Below are 22,306 nucleotides of genomic sequence, written 5' to 3'. Positions count from 1 at the left end.
AATGCCTGCTTTTTCCTCTTGTTTCCATGAAACATTGAGGATAGCTCTGCTCTGGCGCCTATGTCAGTGTATTCTGTGGGCCTCCTATCTTCAGCAGCAGTCGGTGCTGGCCGACACAGCTAAGCAGTTCACTCTTACTTGTGGTGAGTCACTCAGCACAGTTCCTGTCCCCAAACAATAACTACACTGGATGCTGAGTGCTGGGCTATTTTAATACTGGAGGAAGAGGTCACAACACAGAGACAAGATTAAAGGATGACTAAGGAAGCAGCTCTGTAATAGTGACAACAGAGGGGGTTTGCTTTAAATTTATCAGGACCCCTGCACCCACCCATGACTCACCCTACTCTGGTGGGGAGAAATACAGAGCACAGTCACAAGAGCCAATAATAGTTCAAAATTCTAAAGAGCCTTCATGCATCTCACAAAGTCAGTTTGCTTCAAAATGGGCATCTGTCTGCTGCCCTTGGTCACAGAGGAAACTGACAAGCTAGAAATTCATGCTGATCTGAAAAGCCCAGGTGAGCAACGCACACAAGATGTAACTGAGCCTGTAGGAAGGTTTTAAAAGTTAAAATCACTCCCAGTCCTTGGCTACTTCTGATATCTCATTTCCCACTGTTCTCACCTCACTAGGCTCCAGCCACCAGAGACTCCTTCTCATTCCTCAAGCATACCAAGCACATGCCTGCCTTGGGGCTATTGTCTTTGCTCTTCCCTCTGGTAGAACACTCTTCCACCAGATATTTAAATGGGTTCCTCCCTCCCTGTATTTAGTTCTCTGCTCAAATGTCACTTCCTCAGGGAGTTCATCCTAGGCCACTCCCTAAATTAGGTCTCCACATATATTCTGGAATTCTCTATTCCCATACCCTGCTTTTTTTCCTCATAGTTCATGGCATCACCAGACATTATCTATCTATCTATCTATCTATCTATCTATCTATCTATCCATCCATCCATCCATCCATCCATCCATCCTTAATTAGTGTGTGTCTACTAACTATAGTGTGAGCTCCATGAGGGCAGGGATCTGACTATTTGTTTAAAACTGTACATTTAGTGCCACAACAATGCCACACATCTAGCAAATGGTCAATAAACATTTGTTCAATGAATTAATTTACTAACTATAAGATTTCTATACATTGCAAATGTATTACTACTAGTACTCAAAATGAGTGGCTCATGAAAATTATTTCCTTGTTAGACTATAAGCTCTATAAATACAGATACTATATTTGTCTTATTGACTTATAGACTAAGAGTTCCTAACACACCACCAACCCCTATCATCCCAGGGGTTGGAGACCTCTGCTCTACTCCTTTGCTCTCTGTAAACTCTCCTCGCTCACAATGATGTCTTCTCTCAAGGGTCCCATCATCTCTACCTCTGCAAACTGGCTTTCTTTGGGGATCCTCAATCCATCAAACTTGGGCTACACATGTCTAGAATCCACTTATGTTAAGAGCAGAGCAATGGACAAATGCATGGACATAGAAGCTTAGATGTTTCCCTATTTCTTTCCACTGTGCCTTAGACCCTGTTGGTCTCCATCTTTTATTTTCCAATAAAAGGACACTTATGGACCCTGAAAATAATTAAAAGCAAAATTTTTTTTGCAAAGTACAACATGGAAAGTAGACTTCTGATGTTCAAAAAGATTTTGTTATAAACAAACTAAAGTATAAAACCTGTTTGCAAGGAGAAGATTGAAAATTTCCTATATCTTTTACTCTTTTAATCTAACTTCATTTAGAACATAAATCAGAAAAAAAAAATCCAGTTATACAAAATGTCCAATTAAAATCATTCAGCATAGTGGTACTTCTTAAAAAGAGTTTAAAGTATCTTCCAAAGTAATGACTGCTTAAATAATAGCCTGATAGTTAAAATAAGCCAATGACTTCTATGACTTTCTAGCTTCCGTAGACTTTGAAAATCCACTATATTCTGAATTGGATACAATTCAGTTTTCAGTTTTGTAAAATATCATCCATTTTACTACCTGGTTTCCACCAAAGGAACCAAAGTCAGGTGGCTCCTCTTTCCTTTCAAACCACACACATGTGTTAGCAGCATCTGGTTGTAACCACAAAATAGATACTTTTGCTGCCAGCTATTATCATTATTCTAAATAAATTCCTTAAATGGTTCCTAACCCTATTCCTATGTCCAATGTATAGGATGATGGGAAAAAAGCAAGAAAAATATGCTATTCTATTTCTTAATTTTTAAAGAAACAATATTATAAAAACTCCAAGGGACCCAGTCTTTGCAAGCCCCAACACCTTCGTGAATTTTATCTCCAGAGGCCCTACCAGGTTTTCACAATGACAGTGGGAGACAAATTCCCTGCTTCTTCCTGCAGGGTGTTGGGAGAAGTCATTTTGAAATATTCCCAGAGCATTCTGTTCTTCTTAACAAGGTATGCCCTCAAGGGAACAACTTTACCAAAACCTAAGTGACTGAGGGAAAGGAAATACCCAACTCCAGCTCCCTCTAGCCTTCCTGTCTCTCCTAAGGGGAAGGCGGATAAAACTGACAAGCACCAGTGAAGGTCACAGCCCAGGCGCTCTGGCTCACTCACTAACAGACTGAGACCTAATCACAGGATTATTAAGAAACAACTTTAGAAAAATTCTGGTTAGGTGCTAAATATAGTCCTTTCTAGTTTTATAAGTGCTTTCACGCATATTTTCACACTTCATGCCAACCTGTGAGACAGGCAAGAAAGAGGACATCTTCTCGTTTTGCTGATAAGAAACTAAGGCTCTGAGATAATGCCACAGATTGGTGGGGCCAGATTTTAAATTCAGCTATTCAGACTCTTAGTCCAGAGCCATTTTCTCTAAACCACATCTTCTCCTACACTACTTATAGATTAGAAAGGAATCACTAAATTAAGTTTACTGGATCAAAACTTACTTATAGTCTCCAACTTATAATATTGATGCCATTTATTCAGCCCTTACTTTAGGACAGGCACTATGACAAGTCCTTCCTGTGCATTCTCTAATTTGATGCTCACTGCATACCTTGTGAAGGAGGTACTCTTTGGTCCATTTTTTGGTAAAATACTGAGTATTATGGAGATCAAGTAACTTGCCAAAGGTCACATATCAAGCTAGTATAATTACAAATGTGACCCCTTAACCACTTGCCACTTGTGCTTCAATCTAATCGTGGAAGGTGGCTAAGACTCTCTCCTTGACTAAACTTTAGTTAGCCTCCTCCTATCAACTAGACCTTGGCTTCTGTTCTGTCCTTCCCAGACCTGCAGAACCCGTCTTAGCAAAAATCCTGCTAAGTCAATTTAGAAAGAGTCCCCCACCCCAGATATCCAATTCTATTCCTCTTCTTCCACCTTTGATATCTATCTAAGTCCTTGGCCTGCCTTTAGCAAGAATCTTCCTAACCTTGATGTCTCCCCTTGCTAATTTCTATTCGATGACCCCTTCACTCTAATCATTAGCTATAATCCCCAGCTGTCTTTACAGTGTTCGAAGTTGAGCCTGATCTCTATCCTCTACAACACTCTTATTGCAATAGTCTTGAATAAAGTCTCCCTTACCATTTTAACAAGTGTCAGAATAATTTTTTCTTTAACACAGAATTGACACTCCAAAATATTAACAGTTCTTGGGTTCAAGAACCTCTGGAACCACATTTTACTACCCAGAAGCCTCTGAGGCTTGTACATACTAAGATATTCAATCGCAGTTTAAATCGGTATTTGATCTGATAGGGGAAGAGGTACAGGAGAACACAAGAGCACCAAGCACCTATACATGGGAAGTGGTAGCTCGTGGGTGCATGTAGAATGAACCCAGCTCTAGTAGCTGCCCTATTGCTTGCCTCAGGCCAGTGTTTTGTGGGCAAGTGGTTTGAGGTACACCACCTCCTCTCTCTCCCCCATCACCAAAGTTTGCCTTCTGGACCCTAAAAGCTATGTATGAAGATGGAGAGGAAGATACCTCCCATCTAGATCTTCTGGACCAGGCACCCACTCCCAGCCACTGTACCCCAAAGTCTGACTTATGCTGAAGGTCCACTGTGGAGCTCATTCCCATGTGCCCCAACTCTGAGCCTCCAGAGTTCAGAAGCAGAGCAGGGAAGAGAGGCATCTAATAGCTGCCTACAAAATCCATCTGATACAGTCTCTGGAGATCAATTTCCAGGGAGAAACTGCCTTTATTACACATAGACACACACACACACACGCTCGCACATATATGTATGCTCACACAGAAACACACAAAGTGTCCAATGCTCTATGAGGAAAGGTGCTTAGGGAGGCACTAGGAACTACTGTCAAAGCATCAAGGCTCATGTAATCCCTGAATCACCACCATAATTATAATAATCATAACAAAATAATAGCAGCTACCAATAATTGAACTACTTAGTACAGTTTATGAACTGTGACTTAAATCACTGTATTTACTCCTAATAGTCAGATGAGTTGGCTACATTTACAAATGAGAAAACTGAGACATAGAAAGGTAAAGTAATGTGTCCAACAGCACCCAGCAAAGCCACGATTTCTACCCAGACCTCTCCAGTTCCACAGCCAATGTTCCTTCCACCCCATCCATAATTTTACATTGGGAAACATTTCCATCAAATACATGAGTGGGACACGATACTCAGTGTCAAATCCTTCCATGAGCCAATTAGTGTCACACTGTAAAACACTACAGCCACAGATTAGGTGCTCAAAACTATTTGCTGAATGAAAATCTCTTTAGGGTCTTAAACCATATTTCCAGTTTACTGAAAGCTATATCACTTCAGGGCTCTTCTCAACACACTCTCCTTATTTTGTTGATGATAATAATGAAAACTGTTGCATCCCTTTGTAATGGACTAAATGTTTGTGCCTCTGCAAAATTCGTATGTTGAAATTTGATGGTATTAGGAGGTAAGGACTTTGGGAAGTGATTAGATCTTGAGGGTGGAGCACTCATGAATGTGATTAGTGCCTTTATAAAAGAGACCCCAGAGAGCTCTCTTGCTCTCTCTCTGCCACGTAAGGATACAAGAAGGAAATGGCCATCTGCAACCTGGAAGAAGGCCCTCACTAGAACTTGATCATGCTGGCACCCAGATCTCAGACTTCTACCCTCCAGAACTGTGAGAAATAAATCCCTGTTGTTTATAAGCCACCCAGTTTACGGTATTCTGTTTTGAGTAAGATACTCTTCAATCCTGTAATTCTGATTTGAGTAAGATACCCTTCAATCCTATAATTGCACTCCTAGGAATCATACCCAAGAGGATAGTCAGAGATCCTCTTTTATTTTGAGAAAGGGGGGAGGGAGACACACACACACACACACACACACACAGAGAGAAGTAAGTAAGAAAGTAAAAGAAATGGAAAAAAAAAAACAATGTGGACACTGCATTTTCCATTTACTTGGCCTTAACAGTAAGAATATGGCATTTTTGAACCAAGAAATGAATCCTTTGGAGGAAGTCATGTGCTCATTTCTCACTGAAAAGTTAAAATTTTCAGTTCATGCTGTCAGATCCTTTTCCAGCGTCCAACACGTGGTCACACTTAGTTCACACAGAGTAGCCCCTCATATATTGGATAAAATCAGTTAACTGGACACATGAGCTAATTGTCAGAGACGGTCCATTAAATTCTTATGCTCTCTCTCCTCTACATCTGGTTAGAATGTAAACTGAAACAACCTCTCAAAGGGCAAAGCAGCCATCTGGATCCAGAGACTCATATGTGTGCCTTCCCTTTGATCTCCTGAGTCCACTCCTAGGAATGGAACCCAAGGAACTCATCTGAAAGGCAGACAAGGATATAGGTGCCAGCACATTCTTAGCATTTCTCATGTTGACAAAATTTAGCAAACGAATTTAATGTGCGATACTGGAGAAATGGTTAAATAAATTGTGGTTTAGCCATTGGTAGACTATGAAGCAGAGAATAATAAAAATCCTATCTCTAAAATATAACTCTTTGCAAGGGAAAATGCTCACAATAAAACCATAAGATAAAAAGGCCAGATTCAAAACCTAATAAACAGTATTAAACCAATTTGTCTAAACAATAATAATTAGATAAATTATTTTATCTTTACATATAGCATAGTAAAGACTACAAGGACATACTCCAAAATGCTAACTAACCAAGATGCTATCTCTGGCTATTTGAATTTTTTCATTTTCTTCTTTATACTTTATCTCTTCCAAATGAACATATTTTTTTCATCAAAAGAAGAAAAGGAATTATTTCAATGAACAAATTTTTAAATCTACATTCACCTTTCAGGAAATTGATTTGCAATATCTATAATAGTCAAAGCATCCCAGGGAAAAGACAACTCATTAAAACACAAGAAAACAGAAAATTCTAAAGAATAAGATGAAACACATTCCAAAAAATAACTCCAGTCACTCTCAGGAGGCTTTTCTTTATATTTAATCCATTCTCTACCACTACAATTTATGCCCATTTAACTTGCTTTGTAATCTTGTTATTAGTCTTTGAATTCCCAGGTTGTAGCATAGTCCCTGATATAGGAATCATTCAATAAATGCTTATTTAATATCAAGAGCAACTATTCAGTAGAGTATGGAAGCCATGGTTTCAGTATTCCCTCAAATGCTCTTATCCTCCTCCTTCTAGCAAAAGTCCCCCTTTGCTATGATGAACTGGTGCTCCTTCCTCATGGCTCATCTGGGGCTGTTGATCATTCACAGCAATCCTGACCAGAAACAGTGACTATTCAGGGAGTGGGGAGATGGGCCAAGCAAAGTCCTTTGCTTGGGTCAAAGTCCTTCCCTAAAAGTCAATACAGAGATATTGGAGAAGGGAAGTACTCCCCCACTTCCAATCACTACGTCAGAGATGTCAGGTGTGAGAAGGTGCCTAAGACATCTGGAGACAACCTTGTCCAGCCACATGGAGGAAGCCATATCTGCAGGAAAACAAAAGGAGGCCAACAGGCAGAGGGAAGGAAGACAGAAATGAAGAGAGACAAGGCAAAGGCTGGAGAATGATACCACAGGCCAAGAGGAGCAGAGATCAATGAAAGCAGAGACAGACAGACAGACGGACACAGAGACAGAGAAAGACAGAGATGGGGAGAGAGAGAGTGTTCTGGAAGCCTTAAGACCCCATTATTAGCCTTGATGACCTCATTCCTACAATTTAGCTTCCATTCTGTTCTTCCGATCTATGGTGAGACAATAAATTCCCATTTTTTCTTAGGTTGATTTAGTTTGGGTGTCTGTATTTGCAACTAAAACTATCCTGACTTCTTTGTGTCTCGAATAACTATAAACATGTAATATCAAGTTAGAATTCTTAAGAAATATAACATGGGAAAAAAACTGCTTTGTTTCTGAAAGACTAGGGAAAGACCATGCCTGATAAACTTATTAGAAAAGCTGACAACATTTGAAAAGTTGCCAAGCTGATTGATACTGATGATAAAGCTGACTGAAAAAAAAAAAAAAGTATTTCATGAAAAACTTGAAAGTGAGGCAAAGCTTATAGAATTGGAATACAAAAATCTATATTTTTATTGAAGGGTGGCATTTATATCAGCACATTATGTTAAAATGTGGACTTTTAAAAGGTGATAGATTCTCTATTCAATTACATAATGTAGGATGACTATCTAACATAATCACAATTAAAGAACCAACTGAGAGCTCCTTTCATCTCAGGGTCTCACATTCTCTCATGTTAGCACACTAAGGGCCCATATGGGACACGCAGATGTCAGATGCAATTTTTCCATGATTTCACCTAAAAAAAAAAAGGTCATGATTTTTACAGATACATGACTAAAAGGATTGTTTTGAGTCAATGGAGAAATCTGTAATTTACAAAAAATAAAGTGAGGGGATATTCTGATAGGCAGCCACACCAGCATGCGTTGTATATAGATTGAAACACTTTGCCTAACATTATTAATAATTAACCATAAAAAGAAATGCAATACCATGGGCAGGACACCTTAATCTAATGGAGCCTTGTAATAGAATGCAGTATCTGACAGAAAGTAGATTGAGAACTAAAAATACATATTAAAAATTCAGATCAATCGGGCATCTGACCAAAACAGCCATTTAAACAATAATTAGAAGTTGAGTTCATTTAAGTTACCACTTACCTGAAAACTATATCTGGGGACAAAAAACAACTCCACTGCAAGCCATCCTTCCACTCATTCATTCATTCACCAAGTGAACAAAATCATGCAGCATGCAGCTATGTGCCAAGCACAGGAGACCTGGGAATAAATAGGGTGGATGGGCCTGAGCCCTCATGGAGTTTACAGCCTAAAAGGGAAAGCAAAACAGTCCACAAGTAATTTTTTTAAAAAAAGATAACAGAAGTATCTACTTTAGCTTGTAGGAAGTTCAAGCAAGTACACTGAAGCTAAGCTCAAAAGGGGAAGGAATGCTAATTGGATGAGAAAAATGAAGGAAGAGCACCCCAGACAAAAAGAACATCAAGTGCAAAATCCCTGAGGTGAGGAGTAGGGTGTATTAAATGTACTTAGAGAAGTTTAGGAAGGAGAGACAGCACAGTGCAGTGGGTGAAAGCATGGACTCTGGAGCCAGTGGACGTGGGTTTGAACCCTAGCTCTGCCTAACATTTACTAGTCGTATGACCATGAGCAAGTTACTCAACCTCCCTGTGTTTTCTATTTAAAATAGGAAGAATACTTTCTATGCAATGGGATTATTAGAATAGTGCCTGGCACATGGAAAACTTTATTGAGTATTGTGGTTGGAACACAAAGATAAGGGAAGAATAGCATGAGGCTAGGGAAGGGTGGCTGGGCCCAAATCACACAGGGCCTTGGTAAGAATAAATATAAGCAGCCTAGGTCTTATTAAAAGATCTCATTGGCTATAGCAAGGACAACTGATGGAAGTGTGGTAATGAATGTAGACGTATCAGTTAGCCAGTAAGAAAACGTCTGTGGTGTGTGGCTACAGAGAAAGAAAATGTCAATGTAGATAGTGCTGAGGCCATGAAAACTGTTTAAAGGATACAATTACTCTACATGTTTAAAATTTCAATTTTATCACTAATAAAAAAAAAACTCAAATAGAAAAGCGAAATACTGACCCATTGGTTATTTATTACTCTGATTCCTATTAGAAAAACACGTGGATATTTCATAACCTCAGAATTTTTTTTTTATCCAAAATGTGTTCAATGGGATGGTTCCTCACTCATCTTTATTCATGTTGCTTTTAGTGCTGTTTCCTTCTGAAGGAGTATCCTTCTGTAAGCCTTGCTTTTCCTCCTGTGGGCTGACAGAGGACAGTGGAGCAGCCAACACCCAACACTACCATTTATGCATGGCTGGAGACGGTGGTGATTTTATAGCATCCTGGGCACTTCACGTCCATGAAGTCAAAGTTGGGGCTCTGCACCAAGCACTTCTTGTGTTTCCTCTTCTCCTCTTCTAGAGAGGGATGGAGGGATGGCAAGAGGCATGTTCTCGTGAAAATGTCATCACCACCAGAAAGGCTAACCTCAGAATTTTAACAAGGGCATGGAAGATCTATCTGGTCAAGGCATAGTCCTGAGACACTTTGAAAAAAAAAAATTGAATGGTTGAATACTTGAGGCAAAATATCAGCACCAGGACCAACTAAACCTGGCCCTAATGGTGCATAAACTAAAGGAGACTTAAGAAATGCTTCACGCTCCCCAGTATCCCATTTTCTTCCATGTTTTTTTCCTTCTGGAAAATAGGATCTTTCTTTAAAGGAATGACTACCGAAAGGCTTGACCCACATCTGTAGACAGGAAAGCACGTGTCTACCATGCAAAACCACAGTTCCCACACTCTGACTACCAGGTAAAACCCAGCCTTTCAGCACAGAGGTAAGAGCTCAGGTTTTGGAGGCAAGGAGCTCAGATCCAGGTTTAGGTCCTGGCTCTACCACATACTGGTTATGTGACCCTAAGTCAGTCAGCCTCTCTAATTCTCAGGGTCTTCAACTGCAAAAGGGAGAAAGCAATTTCACCTGTCTCCATGGTATTTTGTGAGAAGGACTTGGTATACTATTTATAAAGCATTTAGCATAGCTTCTCATACAGAGTAAGCCCAAACACTAAAAGGCAGTTATAATTATTATCTGTCTTTCATTCCTGCTATGCCACCAAGATTAGGGATTAAATGAGGTAGAGAAAGAAAACACTGTTGGTGAATTGGTCAGCTGTTTTGGAAAACTGGCACATCGACTAATGATGAAGTTACACCTACTCCATGGCCCAGTACTTCCTCTCCTAAACATACACCCAACTGAAGTGCACCCCACATGCACCAAGAGACAAGAATGAGAAGGCTCAAAGGAGTATCATTCATAATAGTCAAAAACTGGAAACAACCCAAATGTCCATCAACAGTAGAATGGAAAAATAAATGATGAAATGATGGTATATTTATATGACAGAATAACACATGGTGCCAAAAATGAAGAAATCATGGCTATACTCAACAAAAGGGATGACTCTCTCAAAGCCAATGCTGAATGAAAGAAACCAGACACAAAAGAACAGGCTGGATATTTCTATTTGTATAAAGTTCAAAAACAAGCAAATTAACTCTAGTGTTTAAGGATGCATACTGAGGTGGTAAAAGAATAAAGAAAAGAGATTACCACGAAATCAGGGTAATGACTGGCTTTGGGGGGAAGGAAGGGTTGTGACTAGAAAGAAGAACATGGGACTTCTGGAGTTCTGTTTCTTTACCTAGATGATGGTTACGTATGGGTTATATTGATTCATTAAGCCATACATTTAGGTTTTGCACACTTCCTGTATATTTGTAATAATCCACAACAGTTGAAAAACTAATCAATCTGCCTGCCCCATCTAATCCATGCCTTTTTTTCAGGAATGTCGAAGGCTTAGAGAATGTGGTTTATGCAGCTAGCTCTGCCTTTCTGAACCCTCTATCTGCTTGAGCCAAAATCCTAATGGGGGCCAACAGTCAGGGAGAATGCAGGAAAGGTAAGGAGGTAGACCTACCACTTGGACTGTCTTGGTGGAACTGTCCAACCTTTCCATCCCATCTTTGGGGTTCAGCGCCTGTCTTGTATTATATCACTTCTGAGGCATATAAATGAAGAAAAGTGAATAGAGACTTACAATTAGCATGGGCAAGAAATGAAAGACACAAAGAGAAATACCCCATGAACTATTCATTCAACATATACAAGTGCCAAGCCAAAGTAACTGTTCCAAAGATGGGCATATGACCCAAGCAGAGACAAGTCCTTCCCTAAAATCCATGCAGGTATTAATAGTAGAGGAGAGAAGCACTTTCTCCTTGAGGAGCCAGGCTACGAAAAGTAATCTGGAGGCCACATTCCAAAGCACTGTGGAGCAAACCATGTCTGTGAGTAAACAAAATAAGGCTGACAGAAAAAGGAAATAGGGCTGAGAGCTAGAGAGAGATAAGGCAAGGGCCTGATAATGGTGCCTCAACGCCAAGAAGAACAGAGGTCAGCGAAGGCAGAGAGGTGATTTGGAAGCCTTGAGTGCCCAGTTCCACCACTGACATCCTAATTTCTGCAACTTAGCCTCAATTCTGTCCTTCCCAGCTATGGTGAGACAATATGGGTCAGATCTTATACTTAATTCTAATGATAGAAAGGTAAATAACACACAGAACTTCCTCTTAAGGGTATCACAGTTTAATTAGGAAAACAGACATGTCAACAGACAGGTCAAACAGGATTATGAGATATACAGAGGTGGAACATCTTAACCAGACGCGAGTAAGAGAGGGAAGGGCCAGGGAAAGATTCTGGATGAAGTGACCTGTGGGCTGAGCCCTACAGAATGCTTTGGATTCATCAGGGAAAAGTGAGGAGAAAGGAACAGGGCAGGGGTAGCAAGGTGGATAAAACAAAGATGAGTAGTAAGAAAAGGTGTTAGTGGGGACATTAAGAGCACTTTGGTATTGCTGGAGTGAGGTGTGGTTGGCAGGTGAAGCCGGGGAGGTGGGTCATAAAGGAGCTGAGAGCCACTTAAAGGAGTCTAGACTTTGTCCTGTAAGCAAAGAGAGCCTTTGTAAAGCTTTAATCAGGGGGAAAACAGAGTCCAATTTCCCTTTTAGCAAGATCAAGGAGATGTTTCCTAAGCCTATTATCTGAAAAAAAAAAGATGTTTTCTTACTCTTTCTCATTCCCCCACTCCCTCTCTCTCTTTCTCTCTCCTCTTTAACTCCAACAGCCTGAATTTCTAAAACTCCCATCAGCCTAATAGTTTATTTCTTGAATATTTCACCCTAAATGTAAACAATAGGGACAGCATCGGCTAATGACAAAAGTAGCAGACAAGCTGTCCTGAGAGCTGGGTTCTAATCCTGCTCCACCGTTACCAGGCCTTATGAGCTAGAACAAGCTACCCATGTCTTTAGCTGTATCTTCTCCACAGGCGAAATGAGAATTAACAGTATTAGTTCTAGGTACCTCAGAGGGCTATTGTAAGTAGTACGATAAAGTGGGTCAAAAATCACATCCCCAGTATCTTTGAATCTGGTGAAGGACTTTGGTAAAAGTAGCATCCTGATACAAAATAGCATCATATAGCACACTTTATGCATTCTCTTGTTAATAAAAAATATTTTATTCCTAACATTCGGTAAATACATACAAACATAGTATCTAAACTTTATTTTAAATGAATTAACAAGAATTTCTCATACCTGTACATGTCCAATATTATATTTGGGGTAATCTGTTTTGATTTTATTATTTTCTAATAAGGATGGTATTAAATACTACAACTAAGAAGATATATAGATTGATATCTAATATTTAGCTCAAAATGAAAGTAAGAAAAACACACTAAAATATGTTAAAAATATAAGGCTTAAGGAAGTCCAACGGTATCCAGAAAAGGTTTTCTGCAGGTAATAAAGCACTGGTACCTCAGCAGGGTATCGAAATTCCTTAGGGAGAATCATATGTTTCCTGAAGTTAGGTAGCAATATTGCCTCTAAAATAATGCTGCACAAACCCAGTGGGAGAATCATTGAGGTCTGGGGATTTTTAATCTAATTTACAGAGCATATTTTTTGAGCATTATTAATTGCCTTGGGACAAGTTTTCTTTTAATGGTATGCAAAATAGTCTGACAATTGCCCACAAGGTGGCACCAAACTCATGCCCAGAAGACAACCAGGGGAGTTTTTTAATCATAAAGCAAGAGACATTCCAAATACTCGACAGCTTCCTTTATAGTGTATCCTCAACAATGAGCCAGATTTATAGATATTAGCCTCCCCTTCTCCCTATTAGAAACAAAAGTTAAAACCTATTGCCACCTACAAGAAAACTTTCAAAGTAGACAATAAGCCAGATTTATAGATATTAGCCTCCCCTCAAGACAGAACTGTTCTACTGGGCAGTTTTCAACAGAAAAAGAAAAAAGAAAAAAGTATAAAAGTCCTAAAAATAAATGTTCCACTTCTTGGGGGGAAAAAATCCTGAAACTAATTTAACACACTGAATAGTACCCAGAAGTTGATCATTCTTTCCTTTGTTTTAAATTTTATTTGATTGAACTTAGATGAGCCCATGTAAATCTCTAAAGAACTGAACGTTATTTAAAAATTGAAACAGATTTGCTGTTAATACTTAATGTAACAGGTCATGGTTATTTTAAAAGGATGAAATCTATTATTGGAGACCTTCTCCTTCCTACTCACCTCTACCCTCTTCCATCCTACAAAGGATGTTCTAAGGTGAACTGGTCCAGGCTGGCATGGAGCTCTGGGTACCAATAATGAAAGTCATTCTGAGAACAGACATAATGCATCACTGGGTTAGGGGATATTTCTGCCAATTAAAAAAGAGTGTGCTGGGCCTGAGCCCCTGCAGCCAATCCTTCCATTTTGAAAAAGCAGAGGTTGTACAGAGCAAAAGATTATCCTCAAAGGGTCAGCTTCCTGTTAGCATGAGAAGAGAGAGCTACTTGTGAAGAAGAGTTTATCTGTTCCCATTTGTAACATCCACCACAGATAAGAGTGACCATCTGTGAAGGGCTTGGACTATGAGCTCATCAACCTTTTAGAAAAAAAAGCTAAGAGAAAAGAACAGGTAGATGAATCCCATTCTGAGACCACCAAGCTACCTGTTATCAAACATCATCTCAGGAGGCATACCTGGGAAGGTTTCCTGATACTGTTAGCAATCCTGAGTCATTTGTTCAGCCTGCAGATCATTGTTTCATCAAGGAAACACCCTTAATTGCAACCCCTTGGCTTCTATACATTTGTGATTTCTGAAAACACAAGAAAAACTTCTGTTCACTTATTTCTCTTTCCTAAGCAAGGTATCACACACCCCTACACCACATGCAAGTGGTTTGTGATCTCAGGGACAAGACGTTCTGGAAGGCTTGTGAATGTGCTTCCTGTAGCCCATGCTGCCCACCAGAGCAGACACTCCCATGGCTAGCTGGAGAGGCAGGGAGGCAAAGGGAAACAAGGATGTGGTTGCATTACCAATGATCTTGGAGCCTGCGCATTTGTCTCTGCACTCTGCAAACCTGCAGTGCCGACCCTGTCTCTGCCTCTGCCTCTCCCTCCACATGAGGAATACAGAATGCCAGCTTTTCAGAATGCATCTCTCTTCTCAGCAGTCTTAGCTCAGAGCAATCTGGCAGACATTTTAGCTCAAATGTCCCAGACCATTCGAAAAATGCTGCAGAACCCCTTTCTTACCCTGATTTTTAAACCAACAATACTATGGGTTGACTTCACAGAATGGAGAACAAATTCATACAATAAAATACTGTAATAACAAAAAACATGTATCGCTTCTCTTAATTCACTTAGCGATGCAAGAACTCTAAGATTTTAACAGGAGAATGGTATGATGGAATTTCAGTGCTGGAATCCATAATAATAAATATCCCTAGTGATGGAGCTTTTGATTAAAATAGGTAGGAAACTACCATTCATTAGGCATTTTCCATGTGTCAGCTAAATGCTAAGCATGTGTCAGCTTCCATTTAAAAATGTATTTCAGAACTGCGAATTTCCAAAGGCCTCATGGTGAATCCTTGAGTATGCCCTTCTGTACTGTTCAACACACATTTACCCTCAGGCCACATTAGGGACTATTATTGACAGAAATGAAGCAGTCCTGGACCCAGCTCTCAGAGGACTTACACATGGCATCTGCATGTACGTATCAGGTACTACCAAGAAGGGGCAATTACTACTCAGCCATTATTCTAGACCCTACCCTTATTAGAACAATCCTAAATTGAAGAAGGAAGAATAAAATGAAATACAAAATTGAGTAGAGTGGGATAGAGGGGTCATTAAGAATCTAAGAAATGCTTATCCATGCAATGAGGACATGATTTCTCATGAGGATTCTCTTTTAGCTCACAGAGGAAAAGTAAGTTCTCTAAGAAAGGGGTGTTTACTCTGATGAAGTTCAAGTCCCTCAGCCTGTCTTTGCTGATCTTTCTTCTGTCCTCAGTCAGGCCTTGGGCCGACAACACCCCTCCTTTTGAACTTTACCACACTTAAGCCTTTGCCAAGCAATACCAATCTTCCTCCCCTTCATAGTACATGCTCTTTCTCCCTCCACCAGGCTCATTTACCCCCATTTTGCAACCTTCCAAGATATCTCCAGCTCCCTCTCCCTCCTCCTCCCCTTCTCCCTCTTCTCCCCCTCCCTCTAGCTCTCTATCTCACTCTGTCTGTCTCTCTCACACACACACACATGCACACACACATGCGTGCACATGCGCACACACACACACATACACACACACTCATGCATGTGCATGCGCACCACACTGTGTTAGTTAGAAGGTCCACAGCCAACATTTCCCCATTAGGCTGTATACTCCATGAAGACAAAGACTTTATCCTACTAATCATTGTATCCCCGATGCCTGCAACACATTAAGCACTTAATAAATAATTATCAAGTTATAGAATTTTACTTTTTAGATAACTTGACTTTCTCCCCCAAAAGACTATAAGTTCATAGAGGACTAAAAATGTCTGGCTTCCAGAAAGTGCACCAGAAATGTTCACTGAATAAATAAACAGCAAACATTAGGCCACAAGGCAGAGTTGTCTAAATTAACTAATTATTCCTTATTGTAAAGTTGGATTTTTTTAGATCATAAATTTCTTTCCTTTACAAAGTCATCATTAGGTTTGCAAATTCTGTTGTTTGCATTCAAAAGCACAACATAATGCCAGACTGAAGAATTCAATAACAACTTAAAAAGGATTACTTATTTCAATAACCTTATCTGTTGAAATTTAACATTCTTTTTTCCCCAGAGAATTTACTGCATGATCCCTGGCTCCCAACCCAGCTATGCCTGTGTTATTAGGACTTATCAGAGTAAATAGGCAGAGAGAGGCAGATGGATATTTCAAATATCACGTAAAACAAAATATCCTTTTACATTTGTAAAATAAATATGATTTCATTGCTCATATCTCCTGGATAAAGTGTCCAGAAGAAAAAGCAAAGAAAACAAATATAAGGAAAGGACCCAAGTCCTCTCAGAATGTCTAATAACCTAGGTTAAGCTGGCCACTTGATACCTGGAGCACAATCAGGCCTCCACTGCCCACTCGGTCCCCCTCCTCCTCCTTCTCAACCCTCCCTGATTAGCACACTGAGTGAGCCTGACAGCAACAAGCCTGCATATGGTCTGTTAAGCATAAAGCTCACAATTACTGTAACCAAGTGCCCGAATGTCCGCCTCTAATAAATGCCTGCACCATTGCTAACAATGAAGAGCCAGAAGCTGCTCTCCCTCAACTCCCTGCCCCACCCCCTCCACATCCTCTCCACACAAAAACCAAAAGAAGTAACAAAAGCATTCCGTTACTGAAAGGTGGACCTGACACCGATATACATTTACTATGAAAATGGATTTAAGTTATCCCCTTAGGACTTTTTTTCCTGTATTCAAGCCACTGTATCACACCATTAACTCCAAGCAAAAATAAAAAAGGCAACAAGCAAACAAATAAAACAAACTCATAGACACACAGACAACAGTATGGTGGTTACCAGTGGGGAAAGATGGGGTGGGGGAAGATGAAGAGGATAAAGAGGGTCAGATATATGGTGAAGAGAAGGAGACTAGACTTTGAGTGGTGAGCACACAATGGAATATAAAGTTGTACACCTGAAACTTATATAATATTATTAGCCAATGTTAATCCCAATAAATTTAATTTTTAAAAAATCAGAATTGGAGCATTGTCACTAATGGAACATCAGTTGATTCTATCATACCCTAGCAATGATGAGTGATTCACTCATCAATGACTGTGTGCCTACTATGTGCCAGAGGTCATTACACTTTATCTTCTACTTATCTATTAGTTATTACAAGGACAGGGCCATGTATTCCCAGTTCTAAGCACAATGGCTGTTATATGAGAAGTAAAGAGATATACAACAAATCTTTGTTGGATGTGTTGACGAAACCATTCTGGGATGTGTCAAGGGAAAACTAAGGTACCAGTTCCCGATGTTCATTCTCATCAAGGCCAAGTACAACACCAAGCTGTTATATAAGGCGCCAGTTTACATTCTCTGAAAAATTGGTCTTTAATTTGTTTTGTTCAATCATTTATTTAATAACTTCTATTGATCATCTACTTTATGTCAGCCCCTAGATACACAACACTAAAAAAGAGAGGCACAATGGCAATCTTGAGAAAGAAGAACAAAGTTGAAGGTATCACACTATCTGATATCAAACTATACTACAAGGCTACAGTAATCACAACAGCATGGTACAGGCATAAAAACAGATACATTGATCGATGGAACAGAATAGAGAGCCCAGAAATAAATTCATGCCTATACACTCACTTAGTATGTAACAAAGGAAGTTAGATTATACAATGGGGTAAATACAGTCTCTTCAATAAATGGTGCTGGGAAAACTGGACAGATATATACACAAAAAAAGAAGCTAGACCACCTGCTTATATCAAGAATAGACTCAAAATGGATTAAAGACTTAAACATACGTCCCAAAACCATAAAACTTCTAGAAGAAAACATAGGCTGTAAACTCTCTGATATTACTAACAGTAATTTCTTTTCAGATATATCTCCCCGGGCAAGGGAGACAAAAGAAAAAATAAACAAATGGGACTACATCAAACTAAAAAGTTTTTGTACAGGAAAGGAAACCATCAGCAAAGCAAAAAGACAACCAACTGATTGGAGAAGATATTCACGAATGATACATCTGATTAAGGGGTTAATATTCAAAATATAAACAACTTATACGACTCAACAATAAAAAAAGTAAACAATCCAATTAAAAAATGGGCAGAAGACCTAAACAGATATTTCTCCAAAGAGGAAATGCAGATGGCTAATAGACATATGAAAAGATGCTCATGGTTGCTAATCATCAGAGAAATGCAAATTAAAACCACGATGAAATATCACCTCGCACCTGTCAGAATGGCTATTATCAATAAATCAAAAAACAAGTGTTGGCAAGGATGTGGAGAAAAAGGAACTCTCATACATTGTTGGTGGGATTGCAAAGGCGCTATGGAAAACAGTATGGAGATTTCTCAAAAAATTAAAAATGGATGTACTTTTTGACCCAGCAATTGCACTTCTGAGTATTTATCCAAAAAAAAAAAATCAAAATAATAATTCATAAAGATCTATGCATCCCAATATTCATGGCAGCACAATTTACATTACTCAGCCGTTAAAAAAAAATGAAATCCTACCATTTGCAATGACATAGATGGACCTAGAGGTTATTGTACTAAGTAAAATAAGTCAGAGAAAGATAAATGCCATATTATTTCACTTATGGAACAAAAAGAACAAACTAATCAAAAACAGACTCACAAATATAGCGGATAATTTGGTGAAAAAGAGAGGGGAGGGGTTAGGGGAGCTGGGAGAATGGATGAAGGGTTAAAGAAGTACAAATTAGCAGTTGATAGAAGGTCACAGGGATGGGGAGCACAGCATAGGGAATGTAGTTAGCATTAATATGATGGCTATGTGGAGGGCCAGGGGAGGGAGGGAGCAATTGGGGGGATCGTTTTATGAACTATATAGATGTCTAACCAATGTACTGTATACTTGAAACTAATTTAAATAAATAAATAATTTTTTAAAAAAAAAAGAGAAGCACAGCCCAGCCCTCATAGAGCTTACAGTCTAGTTGGAAGAGCAAGCATTCAGCCAAACATTACCTAGAAAAGTTGCAGGGACTATCAAAGTAAAACACAGTTGCTCTTGTTCAACTAAGGCAGGAAAATGCAAACAACTGGTTTATGCGAACAATCATTTGTATGGTAAAAGAGAAAATGGCAATAGGGAATTAGAGAAGTGAGGGATGGTTGTCTAGTTCAAAACGATGTGATATTTATGCAAAGAGGAAAATGGGGATTGGGAGTGAAAGAGAACAATGATAATAGTAAAAAAATAAAAAGAAAGAAAGAACTTGTCTAGAAACTGGCAGCAAGGCTCAGCTGGAAGATTCTGCGGTGAGTTTATATGTGAGAGTGATACAACAGGCATCGGAGCAGCACCAAGACTTCCACAGTCTTAGATAACCCATTCCCACACGCACGCCCTCACTTGGGAATATCATGAGATATTTGAGCAAACACAGGAGTATCATCTGTAAGCATGTATCATGGACTGTGGAGGGTTTGTTAAGTGTTTGAAGCCCTGAGTGGCCTCTGGGGAGCTGAGCACCCTGCATCATTTCCCACTCTGCCTATTGCCTGTGTAAGGCCAAGGGGAGAAAGAAAGTGACCTCGCATAATTTTCAAAGTCTCATTCTCTTTATCATTTGGAGACCTCATCCCACACAGGGAGGCCAAAACCACCCAAAGGGACAGCATCCCAGAGGGAGGAATCACTATGCCATAGGATACAATACTTTTGAGGGTTTTGATACATTTTATCCATTCTATTTTGGCTTTTTATATTACTAAAAATCTCTAAGGAACAGAATTCAGTGTAACACTTTGAGTTAAAATGATCTACTGTGTATATTTTAAAAGCTGCCCTTTCTGAATTTGCTAACATTTTTAGAGACTAAAATATAGTCTTCATGGCTGTGTTGGTCTTTTTTAAACTTCTACTTAGTAACTGGAACATTTTTAAAACTGATGGTGGCCAATTTAATGTGATTATTCCTTTAATAAGCCCACCCTTTAATAAGACCATGACAATAAAAAATAACAATAACTTTTCCCTGATATTGATTGAAGGGTATTTTAGTCACCTAAACCTTCGTTGAAACATAAGGTCTTTTGATTCTTAAAATACACGCCAACCTCCCCTCAAAAAGAATAATAACCATAGTTTTATTAATTTTTGTTACTGAACTTAAATTGTTTTTACATCTTCATTTTATAAAAACATTTATTTTTTATTTAAAAATAATAGTAAATCATTCGTTCAACAATTACAATTACCTATGGCTTAGACATTCTGCTAATTACTTGGGCCAAAGAAGAAACAAAATTCAGAACCTGTCCTTGAGAAGATGATAACCTAGGAAGAGAACGAGGTGTGCAAGCAGTTACATTTAATGTTAATACATGTAAAGGAGTTTGTACAAAGAACAAAGAGAACATTGAGAAAGGAGCATCAAAGTACATTTGAGAAATTCTGAAGGTCTTTATAGAGGAGGTAACTCTTGAGCTAAAACTTGAAGACAAAGAGATGGTAAGCAGATAGAAAGAAAGGTCCTTCTAGGCAGAGGACACTAAAGGTAGGTGAGTAAGGACAGCGCACGCAGAGTGTGTATTAGGAGACTGGGCAGATTATACAGAGGTTTGCCCACCATGCTGAGGAGTTTGAACTTCTCTCGGGGACAGCATGGAACCCATGAAGATTTACGAGAAAGGAAGAAACATGGACCAATTTAGGTTTCCTATGGGAAATGGGGTGGACTAGGATAAGATTATAAAAAAGTGAGTAGTCAGAAAATAATAGTCCAGGTGAGAGGTTATACATCTTGAAATGAGACAGTAGTAGTGTGAATCAAAAGAGATATATAATACAAGTGTAGAAAGGAAAGACAATAAGGGATCATCTATGTTAACTGCATATTGAGAACAAGAGAAGATATAAAAGTAAAAGGTTTCTGGCAAGTAAATTCATAGTTATGCCATCCTAGGACCTAAGGAATCAAAAGGTGGCAAACATGGGGAGGAAGACAATAAGTTCTGATTGGATACTGCATCAGTGAGGCTAGATTAGGATAAAATATGGTAACAGACAATTCTCAAATCTCAGTGATTTAAACAACAAAGACTAAATTCTCATACACGCTACATGTCTATTATGCTTCAGCAGGTCTCCCTCTGGGGCCCAGATTGATGGAGGCCCTACCATCTGCAACACAGCTGAATGCAAAAGCAAGAGGAAGAAGCGCTAAAGATTCACACTCTGACAATTAAATACTTTGGCCCAGAAGTGGCACACATCACTTCCACTCACAATCTATCGACCAGAAATAGGCATATGATTTTGTCTAACTTCAGCAGGGGCAGGGAAGTAGCCATCCCCTTAGAAGTAGCCCAGAAATAGCCCAGAGGTAGAGAAGAATTAGCTATCAGTGGTCAGCAGTAATATTTGAAGTGCCTGTAGGACAACCAAAGCATGTCATCTACAGATCATCTTTTTTTTTCTTATGGTGACATTGGTTAACAAAATCCAGTAAGTTTCAGATGTACAATGTAACAGTAAGAAATATATATACAGCATATATATGTGTGCATGTGTGTGTGTGTGTATATATATATACACACACACAGCATTATGTGTTCACCTCCCATAGTTAGATCTCTTTCTGTCATCATATATTTGACCCCTTTACCCCATCTACCTCCCCCCACCCCCCACACCCCTACCCTCTGGTAACCACTAGTCTATTGTCCATGTCCATGAGTCTCTGTTTGTTTACCCTGTTCATTTGTTGCTTTTAGGTTTATATCCCACATATAAGTGATATCATATGGTTTTCAACTTTTTCTGTCTGGCTTATTTTGCTTAGCATGATTCTCTCACGATCCGGCCATGTTGTTGCAAATGGCAGTATTTCATCTCTTCTCATGGCTGAGTAATATTCCATTGTATATATATACCACAGCTTCTTTAGCCAATCATCTATTGTAGGACACTTTGGTTGTTTCCATGTCCTGGCCATCATGAATAACGCTGCTATGAACATTGGTGTGCAAATTTCTTTTCGGATATGAGTTTTCAAGTCTTTGGGGTAAATATCTA

At 39.2% G+C, this 22,306-nt stretch overlaps 1 protein-coding gene and 1 pseudogene across 18 annotated transcripts in view; both read right to left on the bottom strand.

Annotated features, from left to right (window-relative positions):
- ERC2 (ELKS/RAB6-interacting/CAST family member 2) overlaps positions 1-22,306 on the bottom strand; it is a 907,956-nt gene that overhangs the window by 756,643 nt on the left and 129,007 nt on the right. The gene's annotated exons all lie outside the window — the stretch shown is intronic.
- LOC120606281 (40S ribosomal protein S27-like) lies at positions 9,208-9,538 on the bottom strand (annotated as a pseudogene).

Source organism: Pteropus medius, unplaced genomic scaffold, assembly GCF_902729225.1.
Source record: "Pteropus medius unplaced genomic scaffold, Ma_sr-lr_union100, whole genome shotgun sequence".
In the NCBI taxonomy this organism is placed as follows: Eukaryota; Metazoa; Chordata; class Mammalia; order Chiroptera; family Pteropodidae; genus Pteropus; species Pteropus medius.
This window is presented reverse-complemented; position numbering and strand designations above follow the sequence as displayed.